The sequence below is a fragment of the Marmota marmota genome, unplaced genomic scaffold (assembly GCF_001458135.2).
Source record: "Marmota marmota marmota unplaced genomic scaffold, marMar, whole genome shotgun sequence".
Lineage (NCBI taxonomy): Eukaryota > Metazoa > Chordata > Mammalia > Rodentia > Sciuridae > Marmota > Marmota marmota.
The window spans coordinates 831,651-841,326 of record NW_025999928.1 but is presented as its reverse complement, the minus strand read 5'-3'; the positions used below and the strand labels follow the sequence as shown (position 1 = coordinate 841,326).

General features: G+C 37.1%; 2 protein-coding genes across 5 annotated transcripts in view; one reads left to right on the top strand and one right to left on the bottom strand.

Annotated features, from left to right (window-relative positions):
- The window catches only part of Rmi1 (RecQ mediated genome instability 1), a 26,450-nt gene extending 16,779 nt beyond the window's left edge, over window positions 1–9,671 (bottom strand). The window contains exons 1-2 of one of the 4 annotated variants that reach the window (XM_015506089.2): window positions 9,569–9,671; window positions 3,580–3,645 (exon numbers count right to left, since the gene is read on the bottom strand). The gene's annotated coding sequence lies outside the window, so the exon portion shown is untranslated. Of the gene's footprint in view, window positions 1–3,579; window positions 3,646–9,422 lie in introns of all 4 variants that reach the window. The other 3 variants (XM_048800428.1, XM_048800429.1, XM_015506090.2) reach the window with 3 other exon arrangements.
- The window catches only part of Hnrnpk (heterogeneous nuclear ribonucleoprotein K), a 10,680-nt gene continuing 10,046 nt past the window's right edge, over window positions 9,043–9,676 (top strand). The window contains exon 1 of the mRNA XM_048800433.1: window positions 9,043–9,066. The gene's annotated coding sequence lies outside the window, so the exon portion shown is untranslated. The remainder of the gene's footprint in view (window positions 9,067–9,676) is intronic.

Below are 9,676 nucleotides of genomic sequence, written 5' to 3'. Positions count from 1 at the left end.
GGGGGGGGGGGGGGGGAAACACTTTAAAATTTGATATTTAAATGATTTATGTATAACACATTTCTTCTATCGTCTAGGTTTCACTGATTTCTTTGCACTGATTTTAATGTTTAGACTTTTTTTTTTTTTTTATTGCTGGGAGAAGTGGTGCGTGCCTGTAACCCTAGCAGTTTGGGAGGATGGTGAGTTCAAAGCCAGCCTCAGCAAAAATCGAGGCGCTAAGCAAATCAGTGAGACCCTGTCTCTAAATAAAATACAAAATAGGACTGGGGATATGACTCAGTGGCTGAGTGCCCCCGAGTTCAATTCCTGGTACCCCCCCCAAAAAGTTTTTTTTTCAAATTTTTAAAAATTTGTTCTAATTAGTTATACATGACAGAATACATTTTGACATATCATACATAAATGGAGTATAACTTCTCATTTTTCTAGTTGTTTATGATGTAGATGAAAATTTTCTTAACTTTATCTTCCATCTTTCTAAGTTCTTCATTACTGCTACTAGCAATGAACAAAATAGCACAAGAGTATATGTGTTTAAAACTTAAAAGGTATTGCTGGGCATGGTAGCACATACCTATAATCCCAATGACTTGGGGAGACTGAGACAGGAGGACTGCAAGTTCAAAGCCGGCCTCATCAATTTAATGAGGCCCTAAGCAACTTAGCAAGGTCCTGTCTCAAAATAAAACATAAAAACAGCTAGGGATGTGGCTCAGTGGTTAAACATCCCTGGGTTAAGTCCCTCATACCAAAAATAAATAAATAAATAAAATAAAGATCATAAACTTAACAAAGCAAGGATGTCTACTGTCAGTATTTTAACACTGTACTAACAATAAGGCAACAGAAAGAAATAAAAGGCACATAGTTTAAACAAGGAAAAATAGTATAAGAGAGACCTGTAGGCCAATGGAACACAACAGAGAGCCCAGAAATAAACCCTCATGTGTCTGGTCAAATGATTTTTGACAATAGTGGCTGACTATGGGAAAGGTATAGTCTTCTTTTCAACAAATGATATTACATGCTAAAGACTTTAAACAGACCTTATCTTACAACATATACAAAACATCTCTGTGAAACATAGATAAGACTATAAAAAGACACACACGCTACCACAGTTTGGGAGAAACAGAGGCTAGACTTACATCCTGACTATGTAAAGAATTCTTAAAATTTAGTAAGAAAACAAAAATCTTAAAATCAGCAAAAGATTTGAGCACATATTTCACACACAAAAATATGTACATGGCAAACAAACACATGAATAGAGGCTCTCAATCATCAAAAATACATACAATAAAAAATTCTAGAAAGAATGTGGGGGAAAAGGAACATTTATACAGTGCTGTTGGAATTGTAAATTAGTACAACCACTACCAAAATCAGTAATGGAGGTTCCTCAAAAGATTAGAAATGGAATCACCACATGACCCAGATCTCACTCCTCAGCATTTATCCAAAAGAATTAAAATCAGCATACTACAGCATATATGCATACAGGTTTATGCCACCACAATTCACAATAGCCAAGTTACAGAACCAGTCTAGTACTCATAATGGAATTTTATACAGTCATAAAGCACAAAATTATGTCATTTGCAGGTAAATGGATGGAACTGGAATATATCATGAAATAAGCCAAACTCAAAATCAAGGGTCAAATGTTTTCTCTTTTATGCAAAAGCTAGAGAAGAGAGAGGACAGAGGGAATTTTCATGACAATAGAAGAGAGATCAGTAGTGGAGAGGATAGAGTGAGGGAATAGGGAAGGAACTGGATAATGAAATTGACCAACTTGTGTATATATACAAATATATCACAATGGATTCCACTATTTTTTTTTTAGTTGTAGATAAACACCTTTATTTTATTTGATTATTTTTATGTGGTGCTGAGAAAGCCTGTGCCTCACACATGCCAGGCAAGTACTCTTACCACTGAACTACAACTCCAGCTCTCCACAAATTTTATAGTTACAATGTGACAATAAAAACATATGTGCTTGCCTGCTCTTTCTCTCTCTTGTGTTTTTGATTATGGAGATAGGCACTTGCTACATTGCCCAGGCTGGTCTTAAACTCCAGAGCTCAAGCCATCCTGAGTAGCTAGAACAATAGGCACATGCCATCATGCCCAACTTAAGATGTTCAATATTATTTTATTTAGAGACAAGGTCTCTAAATAAAATACAGTAGAGAAATGGAAAATTAAATTCACAATGTTATACCACTATGCACATATTAGATAGCCAAAATTATGAAGCTGGGCACAGTGGTACATACATGTAACCCCAGTAGCTCTGGAGGCTGAAGCAGGAAGATCAGAGTTCAAAGCCAGCCTCAGCAACTTCCCGAGGTCTTAAAGCAACTCAATGAGACTTTGTTTCTAAATAAAATAAAATAGGGAAGGTACTGGGCAACAAAATTGATCAACTTGTGTCAAAAGGGCTAGGGATATGGTTCAGGGGTTAAGCATCACTGGGTTCAATCCCTGGCACCAAATAAAATAAATAATACAAATAAATAAAATAAATAATACATTCAATACAAACACGACTGTTGAGCACATCTGTAATCCAAGTGGCTTGGGAGGCTAGAGGAGAATCATGAGTTCTAGGTCAGCCTCAGCAACGAGAGAGGTGCTTAGTAGCTCATTGAGACCCTGTCTCTAAATAAAATACAAAATAGAGATAAGGCTCAGTGGCTGAGTGTCCCTGAATCCAATCCTTGGCCCTCCCCACCTCCAAAAAAAAAACTGACTGTGGGCACCGGATGCTATGGCACATGCCTGTAATCCCAGAGGTTTGGGAGGCTGAGATAGGAGGATTGCAAGTTCAAAGACAGCCTCAGCAAAATGTGAGGCACTAAGCAACTCAGTGAAACCCTGTCTCTAAATAAAATACAAAATAGGGCTGGGGAAGTGGCTCAGTGGTTGAGTGCCCCTGAGTTCAATTCCTGGTACCACCACCTCCACCCCCAAAAAATCCTGACTGTGAACATTTATAGTAACTTTATTCATAAACACAGAAATTGGAAACATGTACTTCAATTGGCAAATAAATAACAAAGCATGGTATACCCAAATAGTAAAATACTACTTAGTAATTAAAAAAAAAAAAAAAAAGTATTAATGCACACAAAAACACAAATGCAGTAAATGAAGCCAAAGAATATATAATTTCATTTATATGAAATTCTGGAATATGTAACACTACAAAAAACAAAAAACAATTTAATGGTTGCCAAAGGCTTGGAGTGTGGAAAGGGACACAAAGAAATTTTGGGGTCAATGGAACTGTTATTGTGGTAGTTACACTGACTACAGGTACATGTGTTATCAAAACTTACAGAACTTACACCAGAGTATAAATTTTATTGAGTGTAAATTATGGCCCAATAGAAAAACTAAAGGTAAACATCAAAAGAAGAGAAATATAATTAACTACCTTTCACACTAGCTAAGGAAAACAGAAGAAAACAATTCAAGAAAAGGCACAAAGAGTGGATAAGTGCTATAAATAGAAACAGTCCAAATCTGTCAGCAACAATAATGAACATAATAGGTTAAACTCACCTATTAAAAAATAGTCTCAAATTGTATAAACCAAAACCAGATGAATGCTTCACCAAAACGTGAGACCTAAAACAAAACCAACACCAAAATATGAAATTAATTACAATAAAGGTATGCTAATATGCAGAAGCTAGAAGTGGAAAAGGAAAAGAAAGATGGGGCAGATATCATAAAAATCAAAGGGACAGGGGCTGGGGATGTGGCTCAAGCGGTAGCGCGCTCGCTTGGCATGCGTGCGGCCCGGGTTCGATCCTCAGCACCACATACAAAGATGTTGTGTCCGCCGAGAACTAAAAAATAAATATTAAAAAAAATTAAAAAAAAAAAAAAATCAAAGGGACATCAGTAGAGGAAAGGGACCAAGGGGTGGGAGGTGGGGAGGGATCAGGGAAACGCTGAGAAGTGATACTGGCCAAATTATGTTGTTACACTGTGTATTCAGTACATGTACAAAAGTGTAACAACAAATGCCATCAGTATGTACAACTATAATGCACCAATAAAAATGTGGGGAAAAAAAGATTTTAATAAGGGCATGTTAAAACCGCTCAACATGATTCCATGTCATAGCTTAGAAATACCTTTTCCTCAATACTGAGATCTGTACTCATGTGACCTAAGATTTCAAAGTGCAATTTAATTGCACCTGTTATATTTTTTTATATTTATTTTTTTAATTGTAGTTGGACACAATACCTTTATTTTATTTATTTATTTTTATGTGGTGCTGGGGATCGAACCCAGGGCTTTGCACGTGCTAGGCGAGGGCTCTACCACTGAGCTACAACCCCAGCCCTGTTGTAATTTTTTTAATCTCAAAAATTAAGCTAGATCTATAGCCCTTAGCTGCCCTGATTCAATATGGTACTTATTTCCTCCACTAAAATTTAAACACCACAGTGCTGGCAAATGAACCTAGTCTAATTTTCAAAGATGTTGTGGTAATGTGATTATGGTCATCAAGTAAACTGAAAGGAGAACAAAGTACAAATTCAGCAGAGTTATAAATTGTCTCAGTGAATTATAAATGCATAATTACAGCTAAAATGCTTGGATAATATTTTATCCTATACATCATTCTGAATAGAATATATGCCCCTAAGTTATTATTTGCAGCCAAGTAACACAAATGCTATTTTCCACATGACCCTATTAAATACCAGGAGATGATAGTGTTTAGATTTTTAGAAGGAGGCAGGAACTAGCAAGAAAGGAAGAAAGACTAATTGTGAATAGAAAAGGTCAAGGTTAGACAAAAAATGAAATGAAAAGGATAACTTCAGAGATATCAGTCCTATATTCCAGCAGGTACAGGAGTATAAACAGAGAATTAAAGATAAGGATTTGCTGAAAATAAATTCAAAGCTCTTAGTTTTAAGATTTTAATTTTTTTCAAAATACTTATATCTGCAGCATTATCTAACCCTCAAAATAATAATCTGCAATAGACAAGATATTACCATCTGCCTGACAGATGATGAAACTGAGGTACAAAGATTAAGGCATAAAGATCAGTAGACCCAGAGCTAGAACTTAAATCCTGTTCATTTCTATTCCTATACCTTTTTCCAGACTGTATTTACTTAAGCACAAAGGGAAAGTATACCCAGTCCCTTAGATAAAAATCCAAATAAATGGTCATTTTTATAAGAGTATCACACTATTATTAAAACAAACAGAGTATAAACAGAGAATTAAAGATAAGGATTGTTACACTGTGTATTGAGTACATGTACAAAAGTGTAACAACAGATGCCATCAGTATGTCAGACTTCATGTAAATAACAACCTTACCTAGCATACTCTAAATTCTTTCATTTACAAAGTCAAATAAAAAACTTAAAAACTTCTACTTACTTTTACCTTTGTGATAGTGTCAAAACAACAGTGTTATAGCTAAACAGTATTTTTCCTTTCTCTGTAAGACTAAAATGCCACATAGAATAATTTTTATATTTTTCAAAATATTATAAACTGACATTTTAATGCTTATATGTCAATTTTTGTTTTAATTTGAAACATGCACTTCCCAGTATGTGCTACTGAAGACACAAAGTAACAAAACTCCTTTCAGCTGACAAGTAGATCAAATTCTAAAAAACACTGTTCATTAAACCATATGAACTAAATTGTTCTGTTAATGTGTGCCAGTCCTAAATAATAATTCCAAGTACTGCCCTCCAGATTTGAATCTCAATACTTCTGTAATCTCAACTGACATACCATAACTTGATAGTAATGTTATCATAAACAAACAAAGAAAAAACAGGACATTAGTAAAACACAAGCAAATGTTATGAGTGATACATTGTACAAGCACTCAAAATACAGCTATTCTCAAATATTTTACCAAAAAGTCAAGAACTTGGGGGTGGGGGTGGGGGATAGACTGCTAAATGCATGTCTGTTACACAGAGTTTTTCACCTCAGCAAAGTAGAAGGTATGATTAATCCAGACCACATATATAGTCCATATAACATATCAGAATTTTAATAAAAAGATGATTAAAAAATAGGACTCTTTCCTTTGGATTACAAAGAAATGTTTGTTAAAATGTTTAATTGAGGCAGTGGAGCATGCCTATAATCCCAGCTACTTAGGACACTGAGGCAAGAAGATCACTAAATATGAGGCCAGCCTCAGCAATAGTGAGATCCTGATTCAAAATAAAACTTAAAAAGGCTTATGGTATAACACAGCAGTAGAGCACTTACCTGGCATGTGCCAGGCCTAGAGTTCAACCCCTAGTACTAGGGTAATGAAAAAACAACAACAAAAAACTTTTAACACACAGGATCTATATTATGCCACCCCACCCCAACCGGCTCCGCTCCCATCTCCAGCATTGAACCCAGGGCACTCTACCACTGTGCTACATCGCCATTTTGAGACAGGGTCTCGCCAAATTGCTCAGGGTCTCATTAAATGCTGAGGATGGCCTCAAACTTCCAACCCTTCTGCCTCAGCCTTCCCAGTTGCTGGGATTACAGGCATGCACCACCATGCTGGTTACATTACACGGTTTAGACTGGGATTCAATAAATGAGAACCTTAATCATTTGGTAAATTGTATTACTAGCATCTAGTCCTTCAGAGAATTCTTAAGGTTTTCATCCCTTCCCTTCTTGAGAAACTGAGCACCCACAGTCACAGCAGCTAGTAGCAGCTCAAAAGAGAGGTTAGCTAGGGCAGCACAATTTCCCATCTGCTGATACACAAAGAATAGCTTCTGATCTTCATCCACTGCACAAGATAAAAATAAATTTGGAAAAGATATCTTTTAAATTGTGTACCAGAAAAAAAAAAAAAGTCAATCTATAAGGTTGACTTACAGATTAATTCAATCAGCCTCACTCACCCAATTTTAAAAACAGAAAAAGCTACCATCCTTTTGGATATAGTATGTGGCATTCAATCAATAACTAAAATTTAAAAACACTTAACTTCTTTTTGTTTGTTTTTTTAATTCAGTTTTGTTTTTGTTTTTTGCTACTGGGAGTAGAAGCCAAGGGCACTCTGCTATTGATCTATATCCCCAATCATTTTTAATTTTTAATTTTGAGTCAGGGTCATGCTAGATTGCAAAGGCTGACCTCAAACTTGCAATTCTCTTGCCTCAGCCTCTTACTGGAATAAAGGTGTGTACCACCAGGCCCAGCAACAATAAAAATATTTAAATCCATTCTATGTGTCCATTACCTTCATCTAAAAAAACAAATGTAAGTCTGTGTCTTAATTTTGGGGGGATGATTTCATAATAATTTTGGAATTCTGAGAAGGTACTCTAAAAATTAGAGAGGAAAAAAATCTACAATGACTAAAATCAGAAAAGCAATCAGAGGAGCTTTTTGTAGATGCTCCATAACTTAATGTAGGAAAAGACAGAATAAAAGTCTGAAACTCAATTCTACTGTGATCCTTCTTAGTCTTAATTCTCTCCTCCATAAAACAAACAAACAAAGCAAACCCCAAAGATAACCACAACTTATTCAAAAGGGTGTAATTAAACATTACTGCACCCTGTCTAGCACATAATGGGGAATTCAGGAAATGGTAGTTATAAAAAATATTTAAATGACAATCCAGTTGGCTAGTGTATAATGTCAATTACATTAGCCTAACTAAAATAAAGGCCACAGTTAATACTATCTCTAAAATCACTGAAGGCCCAAAATCATCACTACACCATTTATTCCAAACAATTACACCAGACAGAAGCCACTGAATGAATTAAATGGAATCACAAGTCTTTGAATGAGCACAGATTTTTGTGTTTGTGGTGCTGGGGATAGTGCTCTGTCACTAAGAAAATATTGCCAGCCCTGGGCACAGGTTTCATACTGTTAAAACTCGAAATTTTAAATAAAAAATGAAAGGATGGAGAAAAGACAGAGTTCCTGTTATCTAAGGAGGAAACAAAAAGAGCAAATAGAAGAGATAAGAAAGACAAATGGAGGCAAGACCAAATAACAATCTCACAATAGCATCTAAAGAAAGTTGACATATTATGGTCTAGTCAAGACAGTGGTATTGGGAGGAAGCTGGCCCTCTCCAGAGCTGCTTGCTGCTTCCGTTGGATTCCCACTTTTCACCGCTTATCAAGGCAGAATAACATAGATGCAACAAAACTGTTAACTTTTTTAAAAGCATCATTATTACAATTCTCTTATATGTGCTTATTAGTGTTAGTGAAACACCCCATATTTTTAGTGAGACTCAACTAAATGTTGCAAATCCTGACTAGCAGATTAAATCTCCATAATTTATTACCAGCCCCTACATACACTCATCAATTCTTGGGTGAAGGTTTAACAAAAATCCTAACTTTGTACTTTCTAACTAAAATGTGAGCTCAGTTTTACTTCTTTAACAAATACATTTTTCATGGTGGGAGCATTTGAAAATTGCATTAACATTTAAGGACTTTTAGAAGCTCCACAACCCCAAACGCTGTGTTCTTAATAGTTTGTGTCGAGGCATCTTCCGAGAATGTAAATGTTGGTACTTCAAAAGTCCTAACAAGAGTTTTCTTCCTAATCATGCAAGTAAATAATGGACGAAAGTAATTACTACAAAGCTATTTAAAAGAATGTTGCTAAAAGTATGTTGCAAATTACTCAAGAAATTGTTATAGCAGTAACGAATCAGCACAAATTCATTACCACACAATCTTCTCTCTCTCTCTCTGTACGTACACACACATGTATTTCTATAGCAGATATAGCCTTATGGGTAGATTACAAAATCTTTACGCTCAGCTTGCGTTTGGAATGATGGGTGGAAGATGGAAGGCTGAGCAACCATGCGAAAAGCCAGGTACTAGCAGAGGTAACGATTTCCCATGACCTTAAGCGTTTTAACAAAATAAGTCATCATAACTTGGCGCAGGGGTCTTACAAAACAAGTGTAAACGGAACAGGCCAGAGGAGGAGCTATTTGAGGAGGAGGACTTGTGTTTTCATCACTGCCCAATCCCATGACTCAAGGTAAGCGCTTTGGAGTTGAATGGACGGAATGCGGATGTCTGCAGCACATTTTGCGATTAGCATTTTAGCAGATGAACAATACTTAAGTTTTTCTCAAACTACAACGACTAAACTACAAATACCTGCATCACAGGGCCCATTAAGATAAAAAAGAAAGAAACGAGAAGTCTCATTAGAACGGAGAGCACTGACTCCGGGGCGAAACCTGAGCAGCCCTCCCAAAGTCCAGGCTGTCCGCGCGTTTTCCCGGATCCCGCCCCAGAGATAAGCGGGCCGCGAACCGCGGGCTGCGCCTGACTGGCACGGTGGACCGCTACAAACATCGGGTCTCTGAGGCGTAGGCGCGTTGCACTTACCACCGCGCAGCTGGTCCCGCAGCCCGGCAGCCCGGGGAGGGGAGGAGAAAGCCAGGGAGGGGGGGAGGAGAAAGCCAGGGAGGGAGGGAGGGAGACGCAAGTGTGAACTGTAGAAACGGGGGCATAGATCTGGGCCGAGCACCGACCTGGGCGTTCTGCCTTCCTCGTGCAACAGCGGATCCTGGGCCGCGCCCTGAGAACTGAAATCGCCACAGCACGCCACCTAATTTTTTTTTTTTTTTTTTTTTTTTTTT